Source organism: Vombatus ursinus, unplaced genomic scaffold (assembly GCF_900497805.2).
Source record: "Vombatus ursinus unplaced genomic scaffold, bare-nosed wombat genome assembly UNPS02014811.1, whole genome shotgun sequence".
In the NCBI taxonomy this organism is placed as follows: domain Eukaryota; kingdom Metazoa; phylum Chordata; class Mammalia; order Diprotodontia; family Vombatidae; genus Vombatus; species Vombatus ursinus.
The window spans coordinates 4558035-4576077 of record NW_020954589.1 but is presented as its reverse complement, the minus strand read 5'-3'; the positions used below and the strand labels follow the sequence as shown (position 1 = coordinate 4576077).

At 36.9% G+C, this 18043-nt stretch overlaps 1 pseudogene; it reads right to left on the bottom strand.

Moving 5' to 3' along the window:
• Nucleotides 1-17139: 17139 nt before the first annotated feature.
• Nucleotides 17140-18043, bottom strand: LOC114053536 (annotated as a pseudogene).

The following is an 18043-nucleotide window of genomic DNA, read 5'->3' as shown; positions in this document are numbered from 1 at the left end:
GCAAGGGAGAGACACCAGATATGATCCCCAAAGATATGCCTTCATTTTGAGTTTGGGATTAATATCATTACCATGATTATAATCAAGAGTGTGTGAACACCAGTGTAGAATAATTATAGTATCATAACAAAATGATTATTATATGGCATTTTAAGGTTTGCAAAACACTTTGCATATGTTAATTCATTTTAAGCTCACAACTCTGTGAAGTAGATGCTATTATTATCCCCAATTTACCCAGGAAGAAATTGAGATACAGAGAGACTATGTGATTTTTCAGGGTCAAACATCTAGGAAGTATCTGAGGCAGAATTTGAACTCAGGTCTTCCTGACTCTATCCATGGCAACTATAACCAATCTACCATAAACTCTTAGAAATTTCAGGGAGCTAGGAATTCATGTAATAAGAACTGGTTTTGGAATCAAATGCCTTGAGATACATATTAAACATTTAATAAATACTTGTTGAGTTTTATAGAATTGAAAAAAAAGGAATGGGATATGTAAATGCTGGGCCGCATATGGTCAATGCAGAATTTTCACTATTCCCCCCACTCTACTCCACCCCAGGTTTCATCAATGTTAAATTTCATGTTGAAATAGAAAAAAAATATTTGTATTAGGATCAGAGGCTAGGCAACTTTAAATTCATTGTGTCCAATCAATTAAATCTAACACCTATTTTTGAACAGCCTCCTGTGAGTCAGACACCGTTTGGGCTTTGGGAATGTGAATAAAAAATAATCAAGCTCTCGTCTTAATGAGCTTCCATTCTAATCAGGGAAACAATGAATACACATAAAGGATTCACAGCATCAATATGAAGTATTCTGGTATTACTTCTTTGCCACTTTATCCAGACCCAGAGATTCAGGTCCTTCAGTTGAAGGCATTTCAGAAGGAAGAATAGATAGAAAGACGTGTATTATAAAATGATGTTGCCTTAAACTATTTCTCTAAGTAATGTAAATGATCATTTTATTTTCATTATTTTCTTTGTTGTTTCCTTGTCTTGTTAAGCTCTTGTTCAGGGTCTAAATCTTCCTCTGGCTCTGACTTTTCCCTTAGGGAAAGAAGAAATGATGCAACTGGTTAAAGAGTTAGGGAGAAATCATGATCATTGCCATCACTGAGTAACATAAAATATAAACATAAAAAATGTGTAGCTTATAGGAATAGTTATTTTGTAGAAGATGCAAGCATTAGATTTTGTGTTTGTTTTAATAAGACACAAGTAAAACATATGAAGGACTTTTGTTAATAGTCTGGTCAAATTTCTGAAGGATATTTTTGGCTGGCTGCACATAAAATCTTATCAGAATGATTCAAATAAAAGGAGCTCTGCTATATAAGATACTTTGTTTCTTCTGCACCAGTGATTCCATCGATGGAGTGAACTCCTGGTGTGGAAACAATTTTGGTAAATCTGTTTAATTCAGGGTTTTGGAGAGTTGCCTGAGTTAACTACTGAGAGATGGTCAGAGATAGATATGCATCTAGGTTTTTTCCTCTTCCAAGACTAGCCTTCTAACTACTTTATAAGGTTTTTTTTTAACAAAATGCACTAACCAAATACTAATAATTACCTATACATTTATTTTTAATATAGTGATATAGAACTTCATTTCTCTGAACAATTTGTTGATAAATTATCACATATGCACTTGTTTCCTAAGGTAGCATCACACAAACAGTGTCAATACATTTGCATTATGTGATATTTTACTCGATGCCAGTCAGGCATAAACAACAAACAAACAATATACATTTATTAAGCACATCCTAAATGACAGGCACTGGGCAGGGGACAAAAATTACCTCACAAGTAATATATGGTACATGGATTAAAACGTATACTATATTTGCTTCAGATGGTATAGGATACACGAGGTCAGGGAGGAAGTTGTAATATTTCACTCCATAGTGCCTACAAAGATGACTGGCCAATTGTACATGCATATATTGTTCATTTTGATATCTTTATATACCAACTAAGATTGTTAAATTAAATTAAACTTTTGATATGTATTGTTGGAAAAGTGGTATAGTGATCTCATGTCTTGCAAGCTCTGCCTGGAGGAATCTACTATCTTTGATTTGGTCATAGCACTATGTGTCACTCATGCTACTCTGCTAGTGAATTGAGCATTGATTTTAAAAACCATAAATTTCAAAACAGGTGAGAAATGGAATATACCTTTTTATTACAAAATATTTATTACGTATTTACTATGTACAAAACATTGTGCTTACCACCCAAAGAGCTAACAGAATTCAGTTATCAATGGGTAGTTCTTATTCAGATTCTGGTAGGGAGCAGTATAAAATTGTGTTAGGCAAAGATTATAGCTGTGCTATATCATAGACTCTCAGATTTAAGGGTGAAGATACAATGGAGACCATGATAGGACCAATTTTGACCAGGATTTTTTAGCTATTGTCCTTAGAGATGGGGGAGGGGGGAGTGGGATATCATAGGACCAGACTTAACTTTTCTCACCAAAGACTACTTTCCCCTGAAAGTCAACAAAGCTATTCCTGGGACCTGAATGGCACTTTCTTTCCTTGATTCAGCTTCCTAGTAACTTCTAGCTATATTGCCAGGTTCTTTATTTTATTTTATTTTTTTGAAATTCAAAGAGCATTTTTATTTTTTTTAAAAAGTATTTTAGTATTTAATATTTTTGTCAGGAAAATCAAGAGAAGTCCTTTTTCTTTTCCTTTTTTTCTTTTTTTAAAAATGTATTTATTTTTTATTTTTAGTTTTCAACATTCACTTCCACAAGATTTTGAGTTCCAAATTTTCCCTTCATCCTATCCCACCCCCCATTTATTTTATTTTCTCTTTTGACCCTTTCCCTCCTCAGAAGTGTTTGCTTCTGATTACCCCCTTCCTCAATCTGCCCTCCCCTCTATCATTCCCCTGTTCTCTTGTCCCCTTTCCCCAATATTTTCCTGTTGGGTAAGATAGATTTCCATACCCAAATGAGTGTGTATTCCCTCCTTAAGCCAAATTCTATGAGAATAAGATTCACTCCTTTCCTGGCCTGTGCTCTGGTCTATGAGTGACCACAAGCACTCTTTTCTGCCTTGGAACTGTGAGGAGGACTTCCTCTCCACCACCACTACTAGCTCCACCATGCCAGCGCTCCTCCTTGCCCTGGGACCACCACCCAGAACTGTGACCCAGATTCAAGCATGGGCAAAGTAAGAGAATCCTGCACCAGCAGAGAGATCCCTGCAATCCCCCTCTTATCAGCCACTCATTTCCCCTTCAGTCTGTGGGCTGGAAGCTCTGGAAGCACCCACTGCCCCAGGGCTGAGCTCAGGAATTGGGCCTAGGATCTTGCTTCTCTCTCTCACCGCAGACACATTCTTTTCCTACTGACCTTCTAAGTTGTCTTTGGCATTCGTGGGTTGAGAAGTCTGGAAACTGCCACAGCTGCCCATGATTCAGTCCTCTGAGGCCTGCTCCAGGGTCACTGTGGCCTGCCTTTCCTGCACACCCAAGCCGAACTGTGTTCCTCTCCCCGCTTGGCACGATACACCTTTCCAATAAACCATCCAGGCTGTCTTGGACTGCAAATTTGTTTCACTCTGTCTTTTTGTGGGTTCTGCTACTTTAGAATTTGTTTAGAGTCATTTTTTATGGGTATTTGGAGGAGTTTGGGGGAGAGCTCAAGCAAGTCACTGCTTTTACTCCACCATCTTGGCTTTGCCCCCCAAACTAGTAGCTTCTTAAAGACATAAGCCTAACTCTATTTATGATTTCAGTATACACAATATTGAGTAATTGTGTTTGTCTTAACCCAAAAGGCTATAATAAACCTTTCTAGTTCAAAGGCAGACTGACCAGGAATGTTTCAATTTACTTTCTTAATCACCATTAACCTAATTGACAAGTATTTATTAAGTGTTTATGATATGTCACAAACTGTGCTAAGTGCTAGTAAAAAAATGTAAGACAAAAATCTGAACTCATACTCTAGGACATCACATTCTAATCAGGAAAAGAATATATGAACAACTGTATATTTTCTTGATAAATACAGTGTAAATTTGAGGTAATCTCAGAGGAAAGGTGCTTAGGTAGAGGTAGAGTCAGTGGAACTGGGAGTTACCCTTTGCAGAAGGTGGAATTTGAATTGAAACTTCACTACTATTCAATTTAATAAACATTTATTAAGTTCCTTTGTTTTAGGCATTGTGCTAAGCCCTAGGGATACAAATAAGTAAGCTAGTTCTTGCTCTCAAGGAGCTTACAATAAAATGGGGAAAGGAGCATAATCCAAGCAAAGCTGCAAAGTACAAATTCTGTCCTCTATATAGGCAGATTTTAGGTGGAATTTATTAATCCACCCTTCAGCCCTCCATTCAGAGAGAAGGTTGAGGGAAATGCAATGTGCTGTGTATACAAACATTTGAAGGAAGCCAAGGAATCCAGGAGATTGAGGAGAGAAGGCAAATAATTCTCCACATGGGTGACAAGAAGTGAAAAGGCATAGAGTTAATAAATGAATTTACAAGGAACAATAACAAAGTCCAGGTTGCTAGATTGTAGAGGAGGTAAGCAAAGTGTAAGAATACTGAAAAAGCTAGGAAGATCTGTGAATTTGAAGAGCTTTAAAGGCAAAAGAGAAGGAAAAAAAGTAAAAAGCTCTGCTGTGGATACATCTGATGAGAAAAGGAAATTCTAAAGCTATAAAGATGAATATTATATAGGGACCTGGAGTGTAGGTGATGAGATCTAGAGGTTTAGGGTGCTGGCACCCCAAGATCACGCTATGCGGCTCCTGCCTGAAATAATTTGACCTAAGCTTTCTTTCAGTCAAAAACAAGATTTATTAAAGATCTGCCATATTAGCTAGACTCTTAAGGAATGTGAGCACCTGTGAGCTATTGGCTAGATTGTAAGAATCTGGGCAATGGCTAGATTATAAGAACCAGAGCTGAGAAGTCCTGTTTCAAAGATACTAACATTTTATTTTTATTTTTTGAAAGACTTTATTAATTTATTTATTTTTAGTTTTCAACATTCATTTCCACAAGATTTTGAGTTTCAAATTTTCTCCCCATCCATCCCTCCCCCCACCCCAAGATGGCATGCATTCTGAATACTTCTTCTCCTAATCTGCCCTGCCTTCTATCTCCATCCCCTTACCTTCTCTTATCCCCTTCCCCTTCAAAATTTTCCTGTAAGGCAGGATAGATTTCTATACCCTATTGCCTGTATATCTTATTTCCCAGTTGCATTTGAATACAATTCTTTTAAACATTTGTTTTTAAAACTTTGAGTTTCTCCCTTTCTCCCTCCCCACTCACCCTCATTAAGAAGGCAAGCAACTTGATACAGGTTATGCAAATGTAGTCATGCAAAACACTTCCAATACTAGTCATGTTGTGAAAAACTAAGTATATTTCCCTTAATCCTATCCCACTTCTTGTTTATTCTATTCTCTCTTTCACCCTGTCCCTCCTTAGAAATGTTTGTTTCTGACAATCCCCTCCCTGAATCTGCCCTTCCCTCTATCATCCCCCTGCTCTCTTGTCCCCTTTCCCCCCATTTCCATGACCAATTGAGTGTATGTTATTCCCTCCTTAAGCCAAATCCTATGAGAATAAGATTCACTCATTCTCTCTCACCTTCCTGTTTCCCCTCCACTGTAAAAGCCTTTTCTTGTCTGTTTTATGTGAGACAATTTGCCCCATTCTACCTTTCCCTTTCTCCTTTTCCCACTATAATCCTCTCTCACCCCTTAATTTTATTCTCCAGATATCACCCCCTTCATCTTCAACTCACTCTATGCCCCCTATTTATCTACCTATCTATATATACATACATATAATTTTTTCCCTCCAACTACTCTAATACTGACAAAGGTCCCATGAGTTACAAATATCATCTTTCCATACAGGAATGTAAACAGTTCAAACTTAGTAAGTACTTTATGATTTTTCTTTCCTGTTTACCTCTTCATGTTTCTCTTGAGTCTTGTATTTGAAAATCAAATTTTCTATTCAGCTCTGGTCTTTTCATCAAGACTGCTTGAAAGTCTTCTATTTCACTGAATGTGAATTTTTCCCCCTGAAGGATTATACTCAGTTTTGCTGGGTAAGTGATTCTTGGTTGTAATCCTATCTCCTTTGACTTCCAGAATATTATATTCCAAGCCGTCTGGTCTCTTAATGTAGAAGCTGCTAAATCTTGTGTTATCCTGATTATGTTTCCACAACGCTTGAATTGTTTCTTTCTGGCTGCTTGCATATATTGCCAGCTTTTTGGTCACCTAAGGGCAGAAAAAATCTCATGCAAATGCAGTTCAAGTCTATCAGACTTTGTGGATTCTTAGAGACCTGCTACCACGTATGACATAGTGGCTAACCAGCAACTTTTCCATAAGGTTGGAAAGACCAGATTTACCACACTTAAAGATAAGTGTTATTACTCTTCTAATTTATTTATGATGTGATCTTTTATATCTAAATCATGTATCCATTTGGATTTGTTATGGTACGTGACATAAATTACTGGTTTAAACTTAATCTTTAAGTGACTCTTTTCTAGTTTTCTCAGCATTTTTTGTCCAATAGTGAATTATTACACCACTTATTGTGATCTTTGGATTTATTAGACATCATGCTACTGTGTTTCTTTGTTTCTTTACCTTGTATACCTAATCTGTTTCAATGATTGATTTTTTTCCATTTCTTAGTAAGTACCAAGGAATGTTAATTATTACTATTTTCTAGAATTATTTGAGATATGGAACTACTAATAATATTAAACATCCGTGTCACCATCCATGATGCCTTTAACATTTGGATATTTTCTCCTTTTATCTGCTTTAATCTAATTACTTTTTTGTCCTTTTCTAAGATTGTCATTTCAACCTTTTTTTGAGCTCATAGAAAATTTAATAGATTTTCTCCAGTCACTTATTTGTCTATTTTTGTGTTTCCAGTGAATTTCTTTTTTAAAAAAAAATGTTATTTTTTTATTTTAAACATTCTGTTAAAATTTTTTTGAGTTTTAGGTTCTCCCCTTCCCACACCTTCACACCCATTTAGAAGGCAAGCGATATGATATAAATTATATACGTGAAATAATGCAAAACATATTTCCATATTCACCAAATTTTCCCCAAAAGAAAAAAAATAAAGTTAGAAAATTATACTTCAATTTGCACTCATAGTTTTCTCTCTCTCTGTAGGTGGATATCATTTTTTCATCATGAGCCCTTTGGAATTGTCTTGGATCATTGTATTGAGAATAGTCAAGTCTATCACAGTTTGTTCATCATTAAAATATTGCTGTTTCTGTGCTCAACAATCTACTGGTTCCTCTCACTTTGCTTTGCCTCAGTTCTTGCCTTTTTTTTTTCCTGAATCTTCCTATTTGTCATTTCTTATAGCACAATAGTACTTTATCACAATCATATGTCACAACTTATTCTGCCATTCCAAACTGATGAGCATCTCCCAGATTTCCAACTTATTGTCACCACAAAAAGAGCTGCTATAAATGTTTTTTGCTCATTTAGATCTTTTTCATTTTTCTTTGATTTCTTTGGGAATCAGACTTAGTAATGGCCTTGCTAGGTCAAATGATATGCACTGCTTTATATCCCTTTGGGCATAGTTCCAAATTGTCATCCAAAGTGGTTGAACAGTTCACTACTCTACCAGCAGTTCATTATTTTTCCTTCATACCTTCCAGAGTTTGTCATTTCTGATAAATGTGAGGTGGTACTTCAGAGCTATTTTAATTTGCCTTTCTCCAATCAATAGTGATTTAGAGCATTTTTCTTCTATTTTAAATCATATTAACAAACTGATAAGATTGTCTGATAAACAAGAAAAATGTCCAAATATATCCCTTGATAAGATTCAAATGATAATATGAGAATTAGTCACATACCAGACTGAGGGGTGACCTACAAGTCAAGTTGGTCTATCTATGCAAACATTCCTACAAAAATATATACAAAGCAATCTTTAGAAGGAGAGAGCTTCAACAACTTAGAGGTAGGGGGAAGTGAGGAAAACTTGGTGAGAAGATGACACTGAATCTGAGCTTTGGAGAGGGCTAGGTTTCTTAATTTAAAGAAGAGGAAGGATTAGAGTATTTTTTCATATGACTCTAGAGCTTTGATTTCTTCTTCTGAAAAGTGCCTGTTTTTATCTTTTGACCATTTATCAATTAGGTAATGGCTTTTTTTAAAAATAAATTTGACTCGGTTTTCTGTTCAATACATATTTGAGAAATGAGTCCTTTATCAGAGAAACTTACTTTAAAATTTTTTCATATTGTTTCATCATTTATAACACCTTTTAGCAAAATGTAGTTTCCCTGATTATGTCTTTTAATTAGGTCTAGTTTTGCTTTTGTTTTGTCTGAAATCACGATAGCTACCCTTGCCTTTTATACTTCAGTTGAAGTATATTAGATTCTGTCCAAGCCCTTTATTTTAATTCAGTGAATGTCTTTTGGTTTCAAGTGTGTGTCTTGTAACCAACATACTAAATCATTTTGTTATTTCCATTTTATGGGTGCATTTCTCCCATTCACATTCACAGTTGTGATTAATAGTTGTATATTTCCCTCTACCCCATTATTTTCTGTTTCTACCTTTTTATCCTGTCCCTCCTGAAAAGTTTATTTTGTTTCTATCCACTCCTTTCCTTAATCCACTCATCTTTTTATCACCCCCCATCTTTTCCCCATTTTCCCCATTCTTCCTTTCCCTTCTCCCTTCTCCCAATGCATACTGCTATCTCACCCCTTCACTTTTTTGGAGATCATTACAACATAATCAACTCACATCTATGTCCTCCATCTATGTAAACTCCTTTTAATTGTCCTAATAGTGATAAAGTTATTAGGAGTCACATATATCATCTTCCCACATAGGAATGCAAACAGTTTGACTTTATTGAGTCCCTTATAATTATTCTTTAATGTTTACCTTTGGATGTTTCTCCTGAGTCTCATGATTTAAAAAATGTCATTTTTTTATTATTGTTATTCAGTTGTGATCTTTTCATCATGAATGCTTGAAAGTCATCTATTTCATTAAATGTCTACTTTTTCCCCTGAAGTATTATACTCAGTTTTGCTGGATTGGTTTGTTTGCTTCTTGTTGTTGTAATACTAGTTTCTTTGCCTTCTGGAATATTATATTCCAAGCCCTCCACCACTTTAATTTGGAAGCTGTTAATGTTGGAATCTTGTGTGATTCTGACTGTGGTTTCACAATATTTGAATTGTTTCTCTGTAGTTGCTTGAAATATTTTCACTTTGACCTAAGAGGGCTGAATTTGGCTATAATATTTCTGGAAGTTTGCATTTTGAGATCTCTTTCAGGTAGTGATTAGTGGATTCTTTCAATTTCTATTTTATCCCATAGATCTAACATATCAGGATAATTTTCCTTAATAATTTCTTGAAACATAATATATATGCTCCTTTTTAAAATCTTGGCTTACTGGTAATTCTTAAATTATCAGTCCTTGGTCTATTTTCCAGGTCAGTTTTTTTTTTCCCATGGAGATATATCACATTTTGTTCAATTTTTTCATTCTTTTGTTTTTGGTTTATTGTTTCTTTATATCTCATGGAATCATTACCTTCCACTTGCCCAATTCTTATTTTTAAGCAATTATTTTCTTCAGTGAAATTTTGTACCTCTTTTTCTATTTGACCAACTCTTTATCTATAAGGAGATTTTTTTTTCCTTCAATGAATTTTTCTACCTCCTTTTCCATTTGGCCTTTTCTGCTTTTTAAAAAGTTCTTTTCTTCAGTGAATTTGTGTGCCACTTTTACTTTTAGGCCTATTCTGTTTTTTAAGGAGTTTCTTCAGTATTTTTTGTACCTCTTTTAATAAGTTGTTAATTTACTTTTCATAATTTTCTTGCAGCACTCCCAATTTTCCCAATTTTTCCTCTATCACTCATCTCTTTCTTAAGGATCCAATTAGCATTTTTCTTTGAGGTTTTTTTTGGGTAGCTATTTTGGCATTACTGTGTTCTTCTGAGTTTACATCTTGGTTTTCTCTGCCACCATAGTAACTTTTTATGGTCAAATTCTCTTTTGTTGTTGTTTGCTAATTTCTCCAGCCCATTTCATGACTTTAAATTTTTTTGAAGTTGAGCTCCACTAACTTAGGACTGGGGAAGCACTATTCTAAACTTCAGGCTTTTTTTTTTTCCTTTTTTGGTGCTGCTTTTTTTAGAACTAGTTGTAGAGGTATGAAAACTTTTGGTCTTCCAAGGTGGTAAGATCCTGGAAGAGTTATGTTCACTGTTCTTCTTGTCTGCATTTTGTTCTTTACCAAGGAAGGACCTCTGCTTCCCTGTAGCTGCAAATGTTGTACTCCTTTTTGCCTTGGAACTATGAGCAGGACTCCTCTGTTCCCCTGTGACTGACCACCAGCATTCCTCTCCACCCTTAAAACTGTGACTTAGGACTGTGTATGAGCAATAGAGTTGCCAATCAGCACCAAGTATACGCAATGCTAGCAAAGGGTCCCCTGTTATCTCTTTCTGACCAACTGTCTTACTGCCCCTGGGCTAAGAATTCCAGAAGCTGCTGCACCACCTCATGTATGGGCTTTGGACAGTCTCTGCCCTGGTATAATAGACTTCTTAGGCAGGAAAACCATCTCACCTCAACTTCCCTTTTTTTTCAGCTTTGCCTCTTCAAAATATGAATTGAGGCATTGTTTTTAAATTGTATGGAGGAGAATCTTGGGAAAATTCAGTGGGGTGGCTGTCCCTAATCTGCCATTTTTGCTCCACCTCAAGTGTGTTTCTTATAAGCAACACATTGCTGGATTTTTTACTCAATAAATTGGCTAACATCAATTTTATGAATTTGTTCTTCCCATTAACATAAATTATTATTTTTATTTGTGTGTTTCCTTCAATAATTATTTTTTTCCTTTTCCTCTTTTTTGTTCTCTGCTCTCCTCTTCACAAAGAAAAGTGTTACAAGAGGAGGGTGTTAAATAATGAAGATATATATATATTTTATATATATATATATACACAGAGAGAGAGAGAGATCTTCAATATTTTCATCATCATTTTGTCTTTTCCATTTTCTCAGATGTATTTAGCTGCCTCTGTTTCTTTTCACTCCTGTATTTACGTTTCAGATGATCTACTTAGCTCTGGCATCTTCATCCAAAATACTCGGAAACCATGTGTTTCATTTGTAACAACTGTTTGGATGGATTTCCAGGGTTATATTACGCTAAATATCTACTGGGAAAAGCAGTTCAAACCATCTCTTAGTGTTTTGGGTTTATACTCTATGCACATTTTCCTAGCCAAGAACTCCTGCACCAAGTAAACAATGTTTCACGCACATGAACCTTCCCACTCTGCAAAAGCATGAGGGTGGCAGTGTTTTCTTATTTCTCTTGAGACCATACTTTCTTTTTAATTCTTCAACATTCACTTCTGATTAGTTTGTGGGTGTTCCCTCCATTTACATTGTATATATTGTTTTCTAGCTTCTGTTTAATGCACCCTACATTAGATGATGTAAATCTTTTCATACTTCTCTGTACTTATCACATTCATTATCATGTCTTATAGCACATTAATATTACATATGTAAATGTACCATAATTTACTTAACAATACAAAATTTTTGTCAAGAAAAAGAACTGTTATAAATATTTAATTGTATATGGGAATATTCTTATCATCAATGACCTCTTCATGGTATATTTCTAGTAGTGGTATCTCTGGGACAAAAGAGGATAATTTTGTCACTTTATTTACTTCGCTCCAAATTACTTTACAAAATAGTTGTACATATTCATAACTTCACCAATGATGAACTAATGTGGTTATTTCCCCTTAACCAATCCAGTTTTAATTATTACCATCTTTTGCCATCTTCATGAATTTGTAGGATGTGAAGTGAAACCTTGGAGTTGTTTTGATTTACATTTTTTTCTTAGTGGTTGTTAATAGTTGGCAGTTTTCCTTTCTATGTTCACTTTGAGTTCTGGACAAATCTAGGTACTTTTTATTTATTTATGATATCTTGAAATATCACAACCAGGATATTTAAATGTTTATTGTTTTAAAGAGTATATTTTAGAATTATTTCTTCCTTCTTATTTTCTCAGTTGTTTGATTAAAATAACAGATACTTTACATTTTCTTCTTTTTGTAAACTTTAGATTTTGTCTAACATTTCTTCTTGTTTCATGGAGTCACTGAGTTATGTTTTCTGCTTTCTAATTTTCATGATGTCTGTTACTGGAATAAATTATCCCACAAAGCATCATGCTATAAGAACCAAGCCCTGGAGTCAGGAAGACCTTACCTTACTAAGCTTTGTGACCTTGGGCAAGTTATTTAACCACTTAGTTTTCTCTTATATGAAACGGGTAGCTTGAACTTGATGACCTCTAGGATCCATTCCTCCTCTAAATCTATGATGCTATTCACTCTTTCAGATAATTTCCTCCAGAATTTTTTTATATAATTCCATGCTCTGCAGAAATCTTGTGTGCTATAATGTTTCTTCTCCAAGGAACAGGAGTTATCCATGAGACAATCTTAAAAGTGGTACTGCCCTGGAAGTTCACATTTTCAGCTTAAAACCTAGATTTCAGGAACATGTCATCTAGAGAATTCAGATCCTTCCTCTTCTGTATAGATATTTGGTGTTTAAGAAGTCATGTCCTTGAATTTTCTTCTCAGGCTGTGTGAAAACACATCTGTTATAGCTATTTGCTTCTGCCCTAAGTCACCACTGTCAGTGGAAGTTGGAGGGTAGAAGGTGAGAGAAATTCCCTCCTCCCTTTGATGATTAAGAACTGCAATTCTCAATATGAGAGGAGTCCTAAAGAGTTCAGAGCTGAATTCTAAGAGTTTACTGGCTCAGAGTGGTGCCAGCCTTTTTAAAAAAACCCTATAGAACCATGGCTGATCCTGTAAACCAATCAGTAGACTTCCTCTACATCCCACCACATGCTTTCATTCAATACCTAAGGCCTCATAATGTTATCAGGTTTATTACTTTATACTTTATTATCAGTATATGAAGATCCTTGACAGAATATTTTTGTATTACATTATTAGATTGTTTAGGAATACTCCCTAATTTGATCAGAAAATTTCCTGCTCTCCCTGGGTGAAGATACTAATATATGATAGGATCAGGATGGATAGGCCTGTTGCAGAAGGTGATACTTAAACTGAACTTTAAAGGAAATTAAGGATTCTACGAGGTAGAAATGATGAGTGAATTCATACCAGACAATAGGAATAAACTATACAGGCACTTAGACTGGAGCTAGAAATTTAATGCATGAGAGTGACACAAATATAGGTCATATGTATAATTAGTTGGTATCTCAGTTGACACCTGAGTTGCTGCATTGGCAATATGATCTTATACTGACTCACCTCTAGCCTTAGGTAGGTATTTAGAAAGTCAAGGCATCATTTTTATATCAACCAGTAAAGGAGTATACTTTATAATTTTTCCAAATAGGTGGTATTTTATTTCAGCCATCAAAAAAGTCATCCTGTCAAAGCCCCTCAGATGTATCTGCAAAAGATTATGTCTATATACATGTACAGAGAAAACCTTTCAAGAAATTGATTTCAAAAGGCTAAGCAGGAAAGAAACCTTCATTGACCTGAGTTCTAATGGAATATAGGGCATGATATAAAGTCATTGCTCAAGATCAATTAATCAATCAACAAGCATTTATTAAGTCAGTGTTATGTACCTGATATTGTGGGAAGTACAGCTGGTGATAGACTAGAGCTCAGGGGAGAGACTAGGGTTCACACCAAAGAGATGGTCATCTTTTGTCTAGAGATGTTACCTGAGCCCATGGAATTTGATAAGATCATACAGATAAGCCAAGGACAGAACTTTGGACTACAACAACAGGTAAGTGAGTGAGACATGGTTTTTATCCAGCAAAAGAGACTGAGAAGGAGGGACCATATAGGAAGGAGTACAACCAAGAGAGAATGGTGTCATAAAACCCTGTTTGGAGAAGGTAATCAATAGTGTCAAATGCTATAGATTTCTCAAGATGGATAGAATAATTTATAACTGTAGAGGTCCCATCCCTACTATTTGGGAAATTTTCTAGCTCATTACTCATCCTTTATGCTGATAATAAACTTGTCTCGCCATGTGGTTTATTTATTAAGAATAATAAAATCGTGAATTAGCTGCTAGTGATTTCCCTCTTGCCTAGCACTTTACTAAGTATTTTTTCAAATCTTACTCCATTTTCATAGATCACATTAAGTGAGTCACATTTTTACTTTGCTTTTTTTTATACTCTGCTTTCAGTTCAGGTCCTGTTGTACATTAAGTATTTAAATGCTTGTTGACTGACTGAAAAAGGGAGAAAGGGAATACTGCAGACCTGAACACTGGCCCTGAAATGGAAAAGAAAAACAATGAAATGAGGTAAATTTTAGAAGATTGGATAGATTTCTCAGCCTTCTAACCAACCACTGAGGGTTTTGGGAATGGGCCAGTCTTGGCTTTCTATAAGCTCATCTCTGAATGACTGCTCTAGCTTATGATTGGATCCAGCCCTTTTGGGTCTGTTCCTAGTATGCTCTTGGTCAGGCACTGGGCTAGGCATTGGAGATTCAAAGGAAAAAAAATAACTAAACAGTTTCTGTCCTTGAGTTTACATTCTATTGGTGGAGGCAAACATGTCATTTTTAAAAATATACAAAATAGGTGCAAGGTAATTGGGGTGGGGAGTGCACTAGCAGTTGAGAGGATTAAGAAAAGTTGGACACCATCTAAATTTTGGAGAAAGCTACAGATTCCTGATTTCAAGTCTTCCATGTGACACCTGCTATGTGACCCTGGGCAAATCTCTTAAATTCTCAGAGCCTTAAATTTCAGAAAAATTGCTAGTCTGCATTAGTTGAAGAGGTTCTCCACCAGGTGCTCCCACCACTGCCAAAATCATAGGTTCAGATCCCCTCTCCACTCAAAGTAATGGAATACACTAAATCATTTGCATCATTGCATTTGTGTTCCCTTGAGTTACTAGGGCTATTAAAACAATGTTTATTTGCCTTCACGTTGAAGCCTAGAGAAAGTAAAACTTTAAAGATTCTAATTCTCTTTTTAAAGGTTTTTCACATGGACAAAGAAATAGTTCTTTTTGGCCTAGAAGGCAAAACTGGGACCAGGGAATGGCAGCTACAGTGACAGTTACAGTATTGGTTATTAAGGAAGCAAATGCTAATAATTGGAAATGTCCAGGAATGATATTAGCTTGCTTGGGACATTCATGTACATGACAAGAAACTTCTTGCCAGGGCTATGGTAAGGGCAGTTTCTGCATCAGGCAGAAGTTTAAACATATTGTTGTGGTCTGAGAGGTTAAGACCCCTCAAAGGCTAGAGTACAGGACAGGGTCGTCTGGAATGAATTCACAGACTCAAGCATTCTTTAAGTCAAGGTGGCAAAGATTTATTGCTGCACTTTTCAGTGGGCAAGGATTCTTAAGGAACCTGTGAGAGACTGAGGATGGAGCTAGGGTTTATATGGAAAAGGGCATGGGAAAGGAATGCTAGGGATACCAATTAGGTAATCCAAAGGTCCAGGTGTCTTTGGGAGCTATGGATGGGAAAGTACAGGGAGTATACCAGATAGGGAGGGAGATGACAGAGGTATGGATCTTGGGAGTCTGGCAGGAGGATGAGTCCTTGGACCAGCCAAGGACAAAACTCCCTGGGCTGAGCAAGGCACCCCTCTCTCTCTGTCTTGATGAGAGAATGCTCTGCAACAAGGGAAAGCTTTCTCACAAGACAGGAACTTACTAAGTAATTGGGAGGCTTCCAGAGACATGGTCTGAGGGCTAGGGTCTGAGCAGCCCAGTACTCTCTCGCCCAGCTTTGTGTAGCTGCACCAGGGAGACAGATTAGGGTCTTGCTGGAGCCCACGCATGAGTAATTGCTAGGCACAGTGTCCTTGGGCTGGGGAGTGATTGTCAGAGACAGTGTTTCTGAGCCTAGGGAGAAATTGAGGTGCAAGTACGAGCACAAGTACCCAAACACAAGCACCCAACCACCCCATCAACATGGCCCCTTTCCAGTATCTGATGTTCTGTGATTCTATAGTTTAATTGTCAACCATTGGAGATTTACTGTCATATGTATAGAGATGGGAAGGGCATCTACATTTTGGCAGGACAATTGTATAAGCTGGTGGTAACACTAAGCATCTGAGCACTTAACCGATAATCTTGGGATTCCCTCATACTTTCCAGAGGGTTGTGGAGAACAGCAGCGTGTGCTGAGCTCAAGGTACATCCTGCTTATATCAATACTCCCAAGTGAAGTTGTAGAAACTTCCTTTTCGCTGGAAGCTCCACCTATACACTTCTTAACCTCGGATCATAACTCTATGGCTTGGCATAATGGAAATATATCCAGCCCATGAAGAACAGTTTGTAAAATACTGAAAGAGCACTTTTTGTTCTACTTGGAGCTTCATACAGTTTGCTACATTCTGTTTAATCAAGTCATCTTTGCAACAATCCAATGAAGTAGTTTGCTATTGTTATTTTAAGTGTGGAGAGACCTGAGAGACATTTCAAACACCAAAGGTCAATTAGCAAGGGTTACCTAGAGGTCATCTCATTACTCCTTCTGCCCCCAAGCTGGACATGCTCAGGGATCATATGTCACCTTGTTTGGAGTGGCAGCATAGGAGATGGGATAAGCTCTGGAAGGATGAGAATAAAAAAGGGGATTTCAGCATGTATCTTTGAGATGGATAAAAATGTTGATTTTAGTTCTCTACATTCCTATTCCTCTTCCCGAACCTCCCACAAGTGCCTTAAGTATACATTCCTTCAGAATATGTCTGAAAAAATGTATACAAAGAGCAGAAGAATGTGGTGACCCACAGACATTGATAAATCCTAGTGCTTTCTCTGGGATGGTCAGCTATCTCAGAACCAGTGAAAGGAGGCAAGGAAAACCTTCTAGAGTTCTGGGCCACTGTAATTTTCTGTACAGATTTATTTAATCCATTCTTTCTTGAACTTTCTTTCATATTATTATTTCTGGAGATAGAATTAAAGTTTGGACTTGGATCATCCCTAAACCTGATTAGCCTGTGTCAGTCCCATAACCCTCTCCTAGAACTTTCTTCACAGCTTCTTTCACATCCTTGTTCCTCAGTGTATATACGAGTGGATTGACACTGGGTGTGACAATGGTATAGAAAAGGGTAAGGAATTTGCCTTGGTCCTGGGAGTAAGTGTTGGCTGGCTGGAGGTACATGTAGATAATAGTCCCATAGAAGAGTGATACCACAATAAGAAGGGAGCTGCAGGTATTAAAAGCCTTTCTTTGTCCAGCAGCTGACTTGATCCTCAGCACTTTCCAAGCAATATTTCCGTAGGAGATGAGGATGAGAATAAGGGGAGCTAGGATAATAAAAATAGCCAATGCAAATGCCAAGCCTCAAGGTCCATAGTGTTCACACAGGCCATGCCAATCAGTGCTGGCATTTCACAGAGAAAGAGGTCTACTAGCCAATGCCCACAACAGGGGAGCATAAGAGTCTGGGGCACCGTGATAAGTGCATTGCCAAAGCCATTCAACCATGCCACTGAGGGCAATTGTTCACAAAGTCTTGGGTGTATAATGACAGTGTAGCGCAATGGTTTACAGCAGCATAGCGGTCAAAGGACATAACAGCCAAAAGGACGCATTGTACTCCACCCAGTGCCAGGAGAAAGTAGAGTTGAATGGCACCACCTAGGTAGGTGATGCTTTTATCTGGACCCCAGAGATTGTAGAGTATCTGTGGGATGGAGCCTGTTGTGAAGCACATGTCAAGGAAGGAGAGGTTGGCCAAAAAGAAGTACATTGGGGAATGGAGTCATGAATCTAAGGCAGACAAGAAGATAGCGTCCACACAGGCCATGCCAGTCAATACTGGCATTTCACAGAGAAAGTGGTCCACTTGCCAATGCCCACGACGGGGGAGCATAAGAGTCTGGGGCAT